Here is an 18,154-nt window from a genome sequence, read left to right as displayed (position 1 = left end):
CTGGAAAGTTGGCGAAGCTCCATGCAAACCAAATGGCAGTACTTTATACTGAAATAAGCCCTCTGGGGTAGAGAAGGCTGTTTTTGCCTTAGCAGCCTCAGTTAAAGTAATCTGCCAGTACCCTTTTGTCAAATCCAGAGTGGGGAGATACTGGCTGTTTGCTGGGTTCTCCACCAGCTCGTCCACCAGTGGCATAGGGTAAGAATCAAACTGCAAAACTTTAGTTAAATTGCAAAAATCATTGCAGAATCTTAAAGCACCCGAATGCTTAGGCACTAGAACAATCGAATTATTTCATTTGCTACAGTATTTGATTCCTCTTTGACCCCTAGGCGCAACATCTCCTCTACTTCTCGTTTGACCGCTGACTGCTTTGCCCCGGGTATACGGTATGGCCTAAGTTTTATTACCACCCTGGGAGGAGCAACAATATCTTGCTGGATGATTTGTCTTTTCCCCAGAATGGAAGAAAACACATCCTGGTATCATGCCACTAAGTTCACCACTTTCTGTTTCTAACTAGGATTAAAGGTATCTTCAGTGGGCTACTGACATTCTGGGGTTTTCATAGTCACCAGTGAGTGGTAGATTTGTACCTCTTTCCTTATACCCTCCTGTCAAACCCTATAATTAATGGTCCCATTGTTTCTATCAATTCATACGGGCCACGCCATTGAGCATATAATTTACATTCACTGGTAGGTACAAGAACCAATACCTTGTCTCAGTGTTTAAAAGACCGGTTGACCATGGTCTTGTCATAATTAAGTTTTTGCTGCTTTTGGGCCCTATGCTTGTGCTCATTCAGGAGTGGTGCAATTTACCTTAACCGGACATAAACCAAATGATTTTAGGTTCCTGGAATGACTGTTATTCACACCCTTCTTTCAACAGATCTAAAATCCCTCTAGGTTGCCTCACATAGAGGAGTTGGAAAGGACTAAATCCTGTAGTGGACTGGGGCACCTCTTGTACTGTTTAAAAGTCTGGTTAAAGCATTCCACCCGGTTATCTCTTTGCGGTTGGTAAACAGAGGTAGTAATCCTATCCACCTTTAACAGTCGGCACAAATCTTTCATTAGTTAGAGACAAAAGGGGTACCTTGGTCCATTAAGACCTGTTTCGGTATTCCCAGGCGGGTGTACAGTGTCAATAATTCCCGGGCAATGGTGCTAGACTTCATATTCTGTAGTGGTATGGCCTCCGGGTATCTGGTGGCATAATCCACTACTACTAGTATGTATTGTTGCCCTGGAGCAGAATTTTACACTGGCCCTATCAGATCCATACCAATTCTCTCAAAAGGCACAGAAATGACAGGGAGGGAAACCAGGGGCACTCTAAAAACTGGTTGGTGTGCTGTCTTCTGACACACTGGGCATTCCTGAGAATATCTTTTTACTGCGGCATGGGCCAGGCCAAAAGAATATTAACTGTATGCGCTGGAGAGTCTTCTCCACCAAATGGCCACCACCACACAAGCATGAATGCCGCCCCCAATACCAACTGCTCATGTTTCCAGGGAACTAATATCTGGTCTATCCTTTTACCCTGCAAAGATACACGGTACAACAAATCATTTTTCAAAATAAAGTATGGTATACCTTCTGGGGACAAAGCAGCAACCACTTTAACATTCATTTCTACCACATTTTCAAAGGCATTAACCAGATTTCTATCATCTTGTTGGTCTCTGCCAAAGTCCCTTAAAGACACTCGCTGACCAACAGAGGAACACTGGGCCCCTGTCTCTATTTCCTCTGGCAGCTCATCGAAGGTTGCTAAGCTCTGGTCGCCTTTTGTCCTCAGCTTAGCGACCAAGGGTAAGGTACCACTCAATCACCACTGCTAACTCCTCAGATGTCTGGGGATCAGCCTGCAGGGCCCGGTTTTGTACCCCACGGTCTAAAACCCTTATAGAGTGGACCAAAGCAACAATTTCTACTGTGCGTGGTGCTGTACACTTCTCTGGCTGTAGTCACGCTTTACTCAGTCTTGCTAGCTTGGCCAGCTGAACTCTAGGAGGCTCAGATGGGTTCAGCCGCCAATCATGGAACACCTGGGCTTTACTGGGGCCCATCATCCCAACCCTGCTGATTATGGCCTCCTATACACGAGGATATGAGCTAGCTTCAGCTATCATGAGGTCAATATAAGCTAGCTGTGATTCCCCGGGAAGGCAGGGAGATAACCTGGCAGGCCATTTCTCCTCTGACCACTTTAAACATGTGGCAGTACATTCAAAAGTGCACAAATATGCCTCAATATCATCAGAGACTGTACGTTTTTAGCAAAACCTCATGATCCTGCCCACCTTTTCTTTTTCTTTTTTTTTATCTCAAGAATGGTGTAATTTCAATACTCTTGTTCATTTCATTAGGATACAATGTATTTAAAGTCACAATCCAATATGTTTCTTGTATGGACAATAATTTTAATTGATTCCCCCTACGTTGATCTAACATGACATGTTCTAAACCCATAAATCACAGGGCACATGGATCACTATACTGACAGGTTTTTTTTTTTAACTTCAATAATTTTTATTGAGAAAAAAAGTGACAGTTTTTATGGGGTACATAAAGAAAAGGGTGATACTTAGTACATCATACAACTTATTATAGAGGTAAAAGGGGGGGATACAGGAGGGGAGGGGGGTAGGGAGTATCCAGTAAATCTAAAGTGCATGTACTCACATAATCTGGTAAGGGGTCCAGAAAAACAAGGAAAATAGGGACAGGGTACACCTAGCAGGTGAACATGTAATAGAGATCATAAATCTTTGGTGCGAAGGGCATGTAGATGTACCAATAATGTCACAGAGGTAAACATAAATTCCAGTACAGTAAGCAGAGGTTGTTAAAGAGAAAAAGAGAGGAGGTTGGCATATGTATAGGGCAAACGGTAGCCTAGGTTGTGAAGGAAACGGTACAAATCTGTAATATATTGGGAAGGAATCCCAGCGGGTAGGCATACTAAACTCATTATTCACTGACCGGTTGTTCTATTAAACTGCAGTGAGGACTGCCGCTCGAAGATGGGTTGCGGAAGTAATGGGATCCCTCGCCAATTGTAACAAACTGCTGCCACAGGGACCAGTCCCTCCTGGGAGAGGAGGTAGTGTTGGGGGGGGGGGGGGGATATACTCAGTCTCCATAAGGAAATGATGATTTGTTTTGTAGATAACTTTTAGCAAAACGGGGGGCGCAGGTTGTTTCCAGAGCTGGGCCAGGTTAGTGCGAGCAGCAATTAAGATGTGACCTAAAACATATCTGCTGGAGGGGTACAGAGGAGGGAACAATATGCAACAAGGCCAGGGTTGGGTCCGGTGTAAGGTGAGTATTAAGAACTCTATTGATCAAGCCAAAGACTTCAGACCAATATTTAGTAATTTGTGGGCAGGACCAAAATATGTGGAAAATGTGTCCTACAGATCCGCAAAGCCTTCAACATTTATTGCTACAGGAGGGCCAAAATCTGTGTAGTCGGTCGGGGGTCAAATATAATCTGTGGATTAGTTTTATATGCATCTCGGTGTGATTCAGGCATTGGGACATGGAGTAAGAAGCTAAAAAGATTTTTCGCCAGTCAGCCGGGGACAATGTTCTGCCTAAGTCTGATTCCCATTTTAATTGTGTGTTAGATTTAGAGGGAAAGACAGGAGTGACCAATAGAGTATACCAGAACGTGATATCACCTCTAGATTTATTTAAGGAAAGACGAGTGAAAAACAGTTGTGAGCTCGTGTCAGGTGACAGCAGGGTATTGGGAATCGATCTCCACCAATGTGCGATTTGCAAATAGTGAAAAAGTTCTGAAGTGGGTAGGGAGAACTTCAGCTGGAGAGCAGGGAAGGGCAATAGAAAATGTCCATCGAGCAGATCACCTAGACACGATATACCTGCTTGTTTCCATTTAGAGAGATTCAGATGGGGTATCATCTTTGTGAGTGCAGTGACGGAGATTTGAGTGATGTAGCAGGCAGAGGACTTTAGAGTGGCTGATAATTTGTCCCAGGTTTTTAGCGCAGCTTGTGTGGATGGGAGCAGGTGTGGGAGGGCAGGTCGGAGCGTCTTGGGGATATGGAATAGATCTGTAAGAGGGATTGAGTGAGCTCAAGTCTGTTCGAGTTCTACCCAACCTATCTGAGTGTTGGCATCAAACTAATATTTGAGAGAAGCTAGAAGGGAGGTGTGAAGATACGGGGTTCTTCTAATCACTCAGACACACAGCCGATGAAACCAAAGTGATGGTTTATTTCTCACAGCACACAGGATCAGATAGTTCACAGGAAACAGAAGTAAATATAGCCCAGAAACAGTATACAGGTAGCAGTCCAGATAGTAAGTCCCAGTAGAGGATTTAGGTCCACAGCAATTCCGTGCAGAAGTTCCAGATAAACAGGTCCATACAGCAGAACTATCACTGAGTCCACACAGCAGTGATAGCAGATTAGTCCATGCAGTAGTAAGTACATATAAGTCCACACAGCACTGTTGATGCGTTCCACAAGGTACCCTGGCAGAGAATCACCCCTTAGCCAGAGTCCTGCGACTAACATGATGAGAAGCTGACCTGCGTAACCTCTTTTAAAACCTTCCAAATGCCCATCATGCCGCGCTCACCTGGGGAGGAGACGCAGGTTCCTGATTGGTGGGACCCCCACCTCAGGTATTTCCCTACTCCCTCCCACAGCTGTCCTTCTCCTGCTGACCACATGCTGGGTAAGCTCCGCGTTGTCTGTGAGGGACCAGGATGGAACAGAGGAAAGTAAACAGAAGGAACAGTGACAGGGAAATTGGTTTAAGTCCTGATTGATTGTCCCCTGTGGAGGAGAGCTTCAAAGAGACATTACCTGATCCTCAAATGTATTTCCTGTGTGACGATATGAGGATCATAGATGGACTCAATAGGCATAGCAATGATAACCTGTAATAACCTCATACCAGAGTGGCATCCTCCTACAATAACATAACATGACAGCACTAGGTGCCAGGTCACAGCACACCTGTATTTACCTGGGTAAGATTATAGTTCAGAATATATAGGGTAATGGATGAACACACACATGGGGTAATAGGGACACAAGCCAGAGAGACATGGGAACAGAAGGAATAAAAAGTACATTAAACGCTATAAAGATTGAAACACCACAAATACAGTATTAGCCCCTGCCTATATCTTTACAGGAGGCTTCCTGGTATAGGAAGATGTTAGGCAGACATAGACCTCCCAAAGCTCTTGGTAGAACCATTTTAGAATGTGCTAGCGAGGGTGGTTTAGAAGACCAGACATACCTAGACATTATAGAGGAACAGGTCCGAAGGGCCGTCTTTGGAAAATTATACGGGATCGTGCGTAACAGATACATTAATTTAGGAAGGAGAGACATTTTAAAAGCAGCCATACGGCCAAGCCAGGAGACCTCATAAGACGCCAAGGAGTTTGTTAGGGCCTCTAGTGTCCTAATTAGAGGGGAAAAATTGGAAGCGAAGACATCAGGAGTGTGGGTTGGGATGTTAATACCGAGGTATTTTATCATATGTGTCTGCCAATTATATGGGAAGGAAGACTGGAGGGCTGGCAAGGAGTGGGATAGGTTGATAGGCAAGGCGTCTGTCTTTGTGGTGTTGAGCTTGTAGTAAGAGGCCAAACTATATGCGTCTAAAGTGGAATGCAAGAGAGGGAGAGTATTGATGGGGTCAGAGATAAAAAAGAGAACGTCATCCGCAAATAGACTTAATTTGTGTCAGGAGGAACCAAATTGCATTGCCGGAAATTGGGGATTGTCCCGGATTGAAATGGCTAGGGGTTCGATTGATAAGACAAATATTAAAGGGGAGAGAGGGCAACCTTGTCTGGTACCATTTGTGATTGGAAAGGAGTTGGAAAGGAATCCATTGCTGAACACCCGGGCCGAGGGGGAGCTATACAGTGCCAAAACAGAGGCCAAGATACGATCTCTAAAGCCAGAGCGAAGAAGAACCTCGCGCATATACGTCCAGTTCAGTCTATCAAAGACCTTCTCAGCATCCAAGAATAGCAAGAGAAGGCCCTGATCTTTCGAGAGTGAGTCGCTCAAGTTAAAGACTCTGCGCGTATTATCCGACGCTTGTCTTCCTGGCACAAAGCCAGTTTGGTCCGGGTGAATCAGCAATGGAAGAAATTGCTTGATACGTGTTGCAATCAGTTTGGTGTAAAGTTTGATGTCACAATTAAGCAGCGCTATAGGGCGATAGTTAATCACGTATGCCGGATCTTTGCCGGGCTTAGGGATAGTAACTATACGTGCTTCTAATAGTTCCGGTGGGAGGGTGCCTAGATCTGAGATTGTATTGAACAGGGCAGTCAGATGGGGGGTAAGAACATCATGGAATTGAGTATAAAAATCAGTAATAAACCCATTTGGGCCAGGGGCCTTGTTTCTGGGAGAGGTCTTAATAGCTGTGGAGATTTCGGCAGTAGACCATGGGGCATTAAGTGCTGATAGCTGATCCTGGGTGAGAGTAGGAAAAGAAAGATCATCTAGAAAAGAAGAAATAGAGAGAGGGGTAGGTTGGGGGGTTGAAGGGTCAGCCAGCAAGTTATAAAGTTTGTCGTAATAGTGTGCAAATTGGTTAGTTATGTCCTTGGGATTTAAGATCTTTTGCTTTGAGGGAGAGTTGAGGAATTTGATTTTATTTCTAGCCTGTTGGGCTCGTAGTTTACGGGCAAACATTCTACCAGATTTATTACCGAGAAGGTAAAACTTTTGCCTCATCCTATTCAATGCCGCTTGGGTACGAGCAAGGAGTAGTTTTTGGAGGTGGTTGCGAGTATTAGAGATTTCTTTTTTAAGAGATCTAGAGGGATTGGCTATATTCTTTGATTCGAGACCAGCCAAGTCATCTTCTAGTTTCGTTTGCAGTTGGAGGGCTTGTTTTTTGAGGGTGGCACCAGCCTGGATAGCCGCGCCACGAGTGACAGCTTTAAAGGCACACCAGTGGTTTACGGTAGAAGTATCTAGGGGGGAATTAGTAGCTAGATAGGAGTTTATTGAGTCAAGGATAAGTTTCTTGGACAAAGGGTTATTCAAGAGGTAGGGATAGAGGCGCCAGTGTCTCAAAGGGTATGGGGTGTCGTGGAGGTTCCATTTCCAGAGAACAGGGCGTGGTCAGACCAAGTGATCGGAAGGATATCCACATCTCTAGTTCTCTGGAGGGACCATTTATCACACAGAATTAGATCTATTCTGGAATAGGAGTTGTGAACTGAGGAGTGGAATGTATATTCCCGACCCAAGGGATTGCGGGTTCTCCAGATATCATATACATCAAACTCTGTGAGCAGATTGCGGAAGGCTAGGGAGGGGCCATACTGAGCAGACGGGGTGGGGTAGGGGGGATGGCGAGATTTGTCTAGTTACGAGTCTAAAACCAAGTTGAAATCACCCAGTATAACCAAAGAGCCCTTAAGTGATTTACGAATTGTGAGGAACAATTTACGCAAAAATGGTACTTGCTTAGAGTTGGGGGCATAAAGGCAAACTAGCGTGGAGGGTTTGTCGTCAAGTAGGCCCGTAAGAATCAGGTACCGGCCACTTTTGTCCGAGATCTGAGAATGGGGGACAAAGGAGACATGTTTGCTAAGTAGGATAGCCACCCCGTTATGTTTGAACGGGCCATTTGCATAGTATCCTACGAGGAAGTTATTGTTTTTGAAGAGGGGAGGGTTAGCAGAGGTGAAATGGGTTTCTTGTAATGCGACATCAGCTTTTTGTTGGTGAAAGAAAGAGAGGGCTAATCTACATTTGTTAGGTGAGTTCAGTCCCTTGACATTAAGAGAGAAAGAACGTTCAACATTGGAAATATATATCAGAAATGAAAGGAGGAAATCTATTCAGAGCACTGTAAGTGGAAGCATGCGAGAAGACAGAGTGCCACAATAAATGAAGAGTAGATAAGAGTCTGGAGCTCGGAGGGAAAAGGGGCAAACGGGGAACCGGTGAAAAGGGTCTAAACCGGGGATTGGGGAAACAAAAAAAAGGTCCGGTATATTGGACCTGCATGACTACTGCAGGGGAGGGAAAACAAAAGTATGGGAACTTGCAGTAGTGTACAAAAAGATGGGGGTGGGCTGACGGAGCAGGCACCGCCACTTCAGCAGAATATCTAGAAAAAATTCAAACATGTATAATAAATCACTAAGAAAAGCGAAAGTGAGAGCATAGGGGGCGGAAGCACAAGTTCAACAGGAAATATTTCCAAAACACTACAGTACCCCTCAACAAAGAAAACAAATCTAGGCAACAGCTAATAACAGTATAAGATAGCAACCATAGAATAACAAGTGTAAGAGTGAACCCGTAACACATAAACCTGGATAATTATCAACATTCAAAATGAACAGCGATATCAGTGGGGTCTTCCCATCACAGCAGAAGGGAAGAGGTCTATAGCCTCAGAGGGCCAAAAAAAATTTGAAAGGACCTAGCATAACAATCACGTAGCGCAGGAGGATGACCAGTCATAACGAACAGTAGTAGCGCGGGGCAGAGCGTACGGCTTCTGAACAGCAATGTCCCAGTCCGATAGCAATTTGACTCCCGCATCTAGGGAGGAGATGATGTAGGTGGAATCCTCGTAGGTAATTATTAATTTGACAGGAATTCCCCAGCGGTACATGATGTCATGGGACCTGAGGGCGAGAGTAATGGGTGCAAAGGCACGCCTCTTTGCAATGGTGGCAGCAGAGAAGTCCTGAAAAATTTGAAGACCCCCTAAGGTATCCGAATTTTTGGATTCCCTTGCGGCTCTCATGATACGTTCCTTAACGGGAAAGTAATGGACCCGGAGGAGAGTGTCTTTAGGGAGGTCAGATGAGACGGTGAGTGGTCTAGGAAGGTGGTGGATGCGTTCTATCAGGAGCTCTGCAAAGTCCGCAGCGGGGAGGAGTTTTTTAAATAGAGCTGTGGCATAAGGTTCCAGTTCAGAGTTGGTAACCGAGTCCGGTATGCCCCTGATCTTAATGTTATTCCGTTGCGATCTGTCCTCCATATCCGCCAGCTTAGATTTAAACTGGTCCAGCTCCTGTTGCTGGAGATCATGGGAGGAGATCAGTTCGTTATGGTATGCGACAAGTTCTTCCACCTTGCGTTTCAAGTGGTCAGTCCTGTCCCCTATTGCCATCAGCTCGGTCCTGACCTCTCGGACAGCAGGAGAAATCTCCCTACTCACTGTTTGGGTGCACCAAGATGGCCGCCGCCGGGAGCACAGGCAGGAGACTTCTCTCAATAGCTGCGGCTGTAGAGGGCAGAGAGGGCGCCTTCCCGCTTCTGATTGTGTCTGAAGGTCTGGTGCAGGCAGGAGATGGTGTGTTTGCTGGTGCAGGCGGGAGGGGAAGCAGCCACAGGACCCGTTTCGGTCGCGTTCCGGTCCCGGAGCTCGTTTCCGGGGAGACGCGAAACTCGAGGCCCCGGCTTCAGAACAGGATACAGGCCTCAGGCGGAGAGTAGCTGGAAAGTCCTCCCGGCTGTATCCCCGGACACAGGTCGTTACCCACAGCCGTGGGCAAAGCTGAGCAGGGTGATATAGGTACAGGGGTCTGCAGTAGTGGGCGATTCTAGCACTGTAGTTGCTGGAGCTCTGAAGCAGCACAACCACCCAGAGCAGCATCTAGGCCACCCCCACCTTTTCTTTTTATCTTCAACTCTTTATGCAGTAGTTGGATCTAGAGATGAGCGCCTGAAATTTTTCGGGTTTTGTGTTTTGGTTTTGGGTTCGGTTCCGCGGCCGTGTTTTGGGTTCGAACGCGTTTTGGCAAAACCTCACCGAATTTTTTTTGTCGGATTCGGGTGTGTTTTGGATTCGGGTGTTTTTTTCAAAAAACACTAAAAAACAGCTTAAATCATAGAATTTGGGGGTCATTTTGATCCCAAAGTATTATTAACCTCAAAAACCATAATTTACACTCATTTTCAGTCTATTCTGAATACCTCACACCTCACAATATTATTTTTAGTCCTAAAATTTGCACCGAGGTCGCTGTGTGAGTAAGATAAGCGACCCTAGTGGCCGACACAAACACCGGGCCCATCTAGGAGTGGCACTGCAGTGTCACGCAGGATGTCCCTTCCAAAAAACCCTCCCCAAACAGCACATGACGCAAAGAAAAAAAGAGGCGCAATGAGGTAGCTGTGTGAGTAAGATTAGTGACCCTAGTGGCCGACACAAACACCGGGCCCATCTAGGAGTGGCACTGCAGTGTCACGCAGGATGGCCCTTCCAAAAAACCCTCCCCAAACAGCACATGACGCAAAGAAAAAAAGAGGCGCAATGAGGTAGCTGTGTGAGTAAGATTAGCGACCCTAGTGGCCGACACAAACACCGGGCCCATCTAGGAGTGGCACTGCAGTGTCACGCAGGATGTCCCTTCCAAAAAACCCTCCCCAAACAGCACATGACGCAAAGAAAAAAAGAGGCGCAATGAGGTAGCTGACTGTGTGAGTAAGATTAGCGACCCTAGTGGCCGACACAAACACCGGGCCCATCTAGGAGTGGCACTGCAGTGTCACGCAGGATGTCCCTTCCAAAAAACCCTCCCCAATCAGCACATGATGCAAAGAAAAAGAAAAGAAAAAAGAGGTGCAAGATGGAATTGTCCTTGGGCCCTCCCACCCACCCTTATGTTGTATAAACAAAACAGGACATGCACACTTTAACCAACCCATCATTTCAGTGACAGGGTCTGCCACACGACTGTGACTGATATGACGGGTTGGTTTGGACCCCCCCCAAAAAAGAAGCAATTAATCTCTCCTTGCACAAACTGGCTCTACAGAGGCAAGATGTCCACCTCATCTTCACCCTCCGATATATCACCGTGTACATCCCCCTCCTCACAGATTATCAATTCGTCCCCACTGGAATCCACCATCTCAGCTCCCTGTGTACTTTGTGGAGGCAATTGCTGCTGGTCAATGTCTCCGCGGAGGAATTGATTATAATTCATTTTAATGAACATCATCTTCTCCACATTTTCTGGATGTAACCTCGTACGCCGATTGCTGACAAGGTGAGCGGCGGCACTAAACACTCTTTCGGAGTACACACTTGTGGGAGGGCAACTTAGGTAGAATAAAGCCAGTTTGTGCAAGGGCCTCCAAATTGCCTCTTTTTCCTGCCAGTATAAGTACGGACTGTGTGACGTGCCTACTTGGATGTGGTCACTCATATAATCCTCCACCATTCTATCAATGTTGAGAGAATCATATGCAGTGACAGTAGACGACATGTCCGTAATCGTTGTCAGGTCCTTCAGTCCGGACCAGATGTCAGCATCAGCAGTCGCTCCAGACTGCCCTGCATCACCGCCAGCGGGTGGGCTCGGAATTCTGAGCCTTTTCCTCGCACCCCCAGTTGCGGGAGAATGTGAAGGAGGAGATGTTGACAGGTCGCGTTCCGCTTGACTTGACAATTTTGTCACCAGCAGGTCTTTGCACCCCAGCAGACTTGTGTCTGCCGGAAAGAGAGATCCAAGGTAGGCTTTAAATCTAGGATCGAGCACGGTGGCCAAAATGTAGTGCTCTGATTTCAACAGATTGACCACCCGTGAATCCTTGTTAAGCGAATTAAGGGCTGCATCCACAAGTCCCACATGCCTAGCGGAATCGCTCCCTTTTAGCTCCTTCTTCAATGCCTCCAGCTTCTTCTGCAAAAGCCTGATGAGGGGAATGACCTGACTCAGGCTGGCAGTGTCTGAACTGACTTCACGTGTGGCAAGTTCAAAGGGCATCAGAACCTTGCACAACGTTGAAATCATTCTCCACTGCACTTGAGACAGGTGCATTCCACCTCCTATATCGTGCTCAATTGTATAGGCTTGAATGGCCTTTTGCTGCTCCTCCAACCTCTGAAGCATATAGAGGGTTGAATTCCACCTCGTTACCACTTCTTGCTTCAGATGATGGCAGGGCAGGTTCAGTAGTTTTTGGTGGTGCTCCAGTCTTCTGTACGTGGTGCCTGTACGCCGAAAGTGTCCCGCAATTTTTCTGGCCACCGACAGCATCTCTTGCACGCCCCTGTCGTTTTTTAAAAAATTCTGCACCACCAAATTCAAGGTATGTGCAAAACATGGGACGTGCTGGAATTTGCCCATATTTAATGCACACACAATATTGCTGGCGTTGTCCGATGCCACAAATCCACAGGAGAGTCCAATTGGGGTAAGCCATTCCGCGATGATCTTCCTCAGTTGCCGTAAGAGGTTTTCAGCTGTGTGCGTATTCTGGAAACCGGTGATACAAAGCATAGCCTGCCTAGGAAAGAGTTGGCGTTTGCGAGATGCTGCTACTGGTGCCGCCGCTGCTGTTCTTGCGGCGGGAGTCCATACATCTACCCAGTGGGCTGTCACAGTCATATAGTCCTGACCCTGCCCTGCTCCACTTGTCCACATGTCCGTGGTTAAGTGGACATTGGGTACAGCTGCATTTTTTAGGACACTGGTGACTCTTTTTCTGAGGTCTGTGTACATTTTCGGTATCGCCTGCCTAGAGAAATGGAACCTAGATGGTATTTGGTACCGGGGACACAGTACCTCCAACAAGTCTCTAGTTGGCTCTGCAGTAATGATGGATACCGGAACCACGTTTCTCACCACCCAGGATGCCAAGGCCTCAGTTATCCGCTTTGCAGTAGGATGACTGCTGTGATATTTCATCTTCCTCGCAAAGGACTGTTGAACAGTCAATTGCTTACTGGAAGTAGTACAAGTGGGCTTACGACTTCCCCTCTGGGATGACCATCGACTCCCAGCGGCAACAACAGCAGCGCCAGCAGCAGTAGGCGTTACACGCAAGGATGCATCGGAGGAATCCCAGGCAGGAGAGGACTCGTCAGAATTGCCAGTGACATGGCCTGCAGGACTATTGGCATTCCTGGGGAAGGAGGAAATTGACACTGAGGGAGTTGGTGGGGTGGTTTGCGTGAGCTTGGTTACAAGAGGAAGGGATTTACTGGTCAGTGGACTGCTTCCGCTGTCACCCAAAGTTTTTGAACTTGTCACTGACTTATTATGAATGCGCTGCAGGTGACGTATAAGGGAGGATGTTCCGAGGTGGTTAACGTCCTTACCCCTACTTATTACAGCTTGACAAAGGGAACACACGGCTTGACACCTGTTGTCCGCATTTCTGGTGAAATACCTCCACACCGAAGAGCTGATTTTTTTGGTATTTTCACCTGGCATGTCAACGGCCATATTCCTCCCACGGACAACAGGTGTCTCCCCGGGTGCCTGACTTAAACAAACCACCTCACCATCAGAATCCTCCTGGTCAATTTCCTCCCCAGCGCCAGCAACACCCATATCCTCCTCATCCTGGTGTACTTCAACACTGACATCTTCAATCTGACTATCAGGAACTGGACTGCGGGTGCTCCTTCCAGCACTTGCAGGGGGCGTGCAAATGGTGGAAGGCGCATGCTCTTCACGTCCAGTGTTGGGAAGGTCAGGCATCGCAACCGACACAATTGGACTCTCCTTGTGGATTTGGGATTTCGAAGAATGCACAGTTCTTTGCTGTGCTGCTTTTGCCAGCTTGAGTCTTTTCATTTTTCTAGCGAGAGGCTGAGTGCTTCCATCCTCATGTGAAGCTGAACCACTAGCCATGAACATAGGCCAGGGCCTCAGCCGTTCCTTGCCACTCCGTGTGGTAAATGGCATATTGGCAAGTTTACGCTTCTCCTCCGACAATTTTATTTTAGGTTTTGGAGTCCTTTTTTTTCTGATATTTGGTGTTTTGGATTTGACATGCTCTGTACTATGACATTGGGCATCGGCCTTGGCAGACGACGTTGCTGGCATTTCATCGTCTCGGCCATGACTAGTGGCAGCAGCTTCAGCACGAGGTGGAAGTGGATCTTGATCTTTCCCTAATTTTGGAACCTCAACATTTTTGTTCTCCATATTTTAATAGGCACAACTAAAAGGCACCTCAGGTAAACAATGGAGATGGATACTAGTATACAATTATGGACTGCCTGCCGAGTGCAGACACAGAGGTAGCCACAGCCGTGAACTACCGTACTGTACTGTGTCTGCAGCTAATATAGACTGGTTGATAAAGAGAAGATGTCTATGTAACTATGTATGTATAAAGAAGACTGAAAAAAATCCACGGTTAGGTGGTATACAATTATGGACGGACTGCCTGCCGAGTGCAGACACAGAGGTAGCCACAGCCGTGAACTACCGTACTGTACTGTGTCTGCAGCTAATATAGACTGGTTGATAAAGAGAAGATGTCTATGTAACTATGTATGTATAAAGAAGAATGAAAAAAAACCACGGTTAGGTGGTATACAATTATGGACGGACTGCCTGCCGAGTGCAGACACAGAGGTAGCCACAGCCGTGAACTACCGTACTGTACTGTGTCTGCAGCTAATATAGACTGGTTGATAAAGAGAAGATGTCTATGTAACTATGTATGTATAAAGAAGAATGAAAAAAATCCACGGTTAGGTGGTATTACAATTATGGACGGACTGCCTGCCGAGTGCAGAGACACAGAGGTAGCCACAGCCGTGAACTACCGTACTGTGTCTGCTGCGACTGGATGATAAATGATATAAAAAATATATATATATCACTACTGCAGCCGGACAGGTATATATTATATATTATATAATGACGGACCTGCTGGACACTGTCTGTCAGCAGAATGAGTTTTATTTTTATAGAATAAAAAAAAAAAAACACACAAGTGAAGTCACACGACGAGTGTTTAACTTTTTCAGGCAATCACAATATAAGTATACTACTAACTATACTGGTGGTCAGTGTGGTCAGGTCACTGGTCAGTCACACTGGCAGTGGCACTCCTGCAGCAAAAGTGTGCACTGTTTAATTTTAATATAATATGTACTCCTGGCTCCTGCTATAACCTATAACTGGCACTGCAGTAGTGCTCCCCAGTCTCCCCCACAATTATAAGCTGTGTGAGCTGAGCAGTCAGACAGATATATATAATATTATATATAGATAATAGATGATGCAGCACACTGGCCTGAGCCTGAGCAGTGCACACAGATATGGTATGTGACTGACTGAGTCACTGTGTGTATCGCTTTTTTCAGGCAGAGAACGGATATATTAAATAAACTGCACTGTGTGTCTGGTGGTCACTCACTATATAATATATTATGTACTCCTGGCTCCTGCTATAACCTATAACTGGCACTGCAGTAGTGCTCCCCAGTCTCCCCCACAATTATAAGCTGTGTGAGCTGAGCAGTCAGACAGATATATATAATATTATATATAGATAATAGATGATGCAGCACACTGGCCTGAGCCTGAGCAGTGCACACAGATATGGTATGTGACTGACTGAGTCACTGTGTGTATCGCTTTTTTCAGGCAGAGAACGGATATATTAAATAAACTGCACTGTGTGTCTGGTGGTCACTCACTATATAATATATTATGTACTCCTGGCTCCTGCTATAACCTATAACTGGCACTGCAGTAGTGCTCCCCAGTCTCCCCCACAATTATAAGCTGTGTGAGCTGAGCAGTCAGACAGATATATATAATATTATATATAGATAATAGATGATGCAGCACACTGGCCTGAGCCTGAGCAGTGCACACAGATATGGTATGTGACTGAGTCACTGTGTGCTGTGTATCGCTTTTTTCAGGCAGAGAACGGATTATAAAGTAAACTGCACTGTCCTCACTAGTAAACTCTCTCCACTCAGTCTCTACACTTCTACAGTAACAGTACTCCTCCTAGTCAGCTCCAGTAAATCTCTCTCAGTCTCTTATAATCTAAATGGAGAGGACGCCAGCCACGTCCTCTCCCTATCAATCTCAATGCACGTGTGAAAATGGCGGCGACGAGCGGCTCCTTATATAGAATCTGAGTCTCGCGATAGAATCCGAGCCTCGCGAGAATCCGACAGCGTCATGATGACGTTCGGGCGCGCTCGGGTTAACCGAGCAAGGCGGGAAGATCCGAGTCGCTCGGACCCGTGAAAAAAAACATGAAGTTCTGGCGGGTTCGGATTCAGAGAAACCGAACCCGCTCATCTCTAGTTGGATCTGAGTTTGCTGGCCTGTAGCCAATTCAGCAAACACCTTACAAAATTCCTCCATTTTATTCTGCTGCTTGTACACAAATTTTGCAGGCCTATTTAGCTGACCTTGGCAAGCCAGTTTCCCAACACTATCCCAGCTGATTATCCTTAATGCTGCATATCATTCCCTGAGCTCAAAGCCCTATACACAGGAATTAGTAACTGCTATATAGAGTGCACACTCACCAAACTGCCAGATTCTGCTCTCTTGGGTCTTTTGCTGTGTAGTAGCATCCAGTGGCAAACGCAGGATTTCTAGAGGGGGGTTTCCAAATGCAGTGCACAATCTTACAGTCTGCAGAACATTGGAGCAAGTGCAGTGGTCTGGGGGAGCAGTAGAAAAACCTAGTAATGACATTGATCTTTTATACACTGGATACTCTATGGAATACAGTATTAATGTTTAACTGTATAGATGGTTTATATTATAGGCTGTATCAAACATTTAAATAATATAAATAAAGGTGGGTACACACTAGGCGATGTCCTTGATGAGCGTCGTCACCTAGTGTTTCCCCTCCCCTCACTAATGATATTGCACAGTGACATCATGCAGTGGCCGGCCAGAGCATACAGTTTTGGACGATCAGTGCAAATTGAGCGGCATGCACGGGCAACACCAAGAGTTGTTTTATCGACCCGCCAGGCCGCGCATCGCTCGGCGGTATTCACACTTAGCAATAAAGTAAATTATGTCGCTCAGGAAGTGTCAAAATGAGCGACGTTGATTACTTTATCGCTAAGTGTACCCAACTTAAGTGGTCAGGAAAAGGGTAAACATACTATAATAAATAAAAAAATACACAAACATAATAGAACCAGTGCTGCACTTTCTAAGCACACATTCTCCCACCTCATAGTAAGGCTCCTGACTCTTATTCCTGGTAGCCACTCTCTGGTCCAGTGCACTGTTTAAGTACTCATGTACAGCAGCTTTGCCCTGTCACTTAAACTGCATGATGTGGAGGCAGCTCTAGTAATTGTATTATATAACATTGGTGTAATAATTCGACTTGTCCAGAGGAGGGGGGTTTCTGGGCAACCGGAATCCCCCCCCCTGCATTTGCCTATGGGTCCCATGTTGGGCGCCAAATGTGTCAAGAAATCACATATACAGGATGAAAAGTCCAACAATGCTTATTACCAGCACAAGCAGGTTACAGCTTCATACAATAGGCAGTTCAGATTATTAGGTAGTTCTCCAAACAGCATATGTTACAGCAGTACAGATTCATATCAGCTCATACTTCCTCACAAAATATTACTCCTGTTGTTCTATAGAAGTGTTTTTATATTTTAAATAGAGATGAGCGGGTTCGGTTCTCAGAGAACCGAACCGTACCGAACTTCACCATTCGAGTCCGGTTCCGAGCCAGGCTCGGGTTTTCCCGCCTGACTCGGAAACCAGAACGAGGCAAAACGTCATCATCCCGCTGTCGGATTCTCGCGGGGTTTGGATTCCATATAAGAAGCCGCGCGTCCTCACCATTTTCACTCCGGCATTGGAGAGTGTAGAGAGAGGATGTGTCTCCATCCTCAGTGTCCTCAGTGTCCTCTGTGGTAGTGTTTTGTGCTGCATTTGTCCAGTCACAGTGTTTGTGTCCTCTTGCTGCCATATGTCCATTGCTGCTGTATTGTGCTGCATCAGTTCAGTGTTGCTGTGTTGTCCTGCATCAGACCAGTGGTAGTGTCCTGGCCATGAGTCATTCCAGTGACCAGGCAGTCACAGTGGTATACGCTTTTGCTATATGTCCACTGCTGCCGTATTATAATAATAATAATAATAATAATAATAATAACAACAACAAGCCCCTTACAGTGTTGCTGTGTTGTGCTGCATCAGACCAGTGGTAGAGTCCTGGCCATCAGTCATTCCAGTGACCAGGCAGTCACAGTGGTATACGCTTCTGCTATATGTCCACTGCTGCCGTATTATAATAATAATAATAATAATAATAATAATAATAACAACAACAACAACAACAAGCCCCTTACAGTGTTGCTGTGTTGTGCTGCATCAGACCAGTGGTAGT

This window comes from Pseudophryne corroboree, chromosome 6 (assembly GCF_028390025.1).
Source record: "Pseudophryne corroboree isolate aPseCor3 chromosome 6, aPseCor3.hap2, whole genome shotgun sequence".
Classification (NCBI taxonomy): domain Eukaryota; kingdom Metazoa; phylum Chordata; class Amphibia; order Anura; family Myobatrachidae; genus Pseudophryne; species Pseudophryne corroboree.
Note: the sequence above shows the minus strand (reverse complement) of the source record.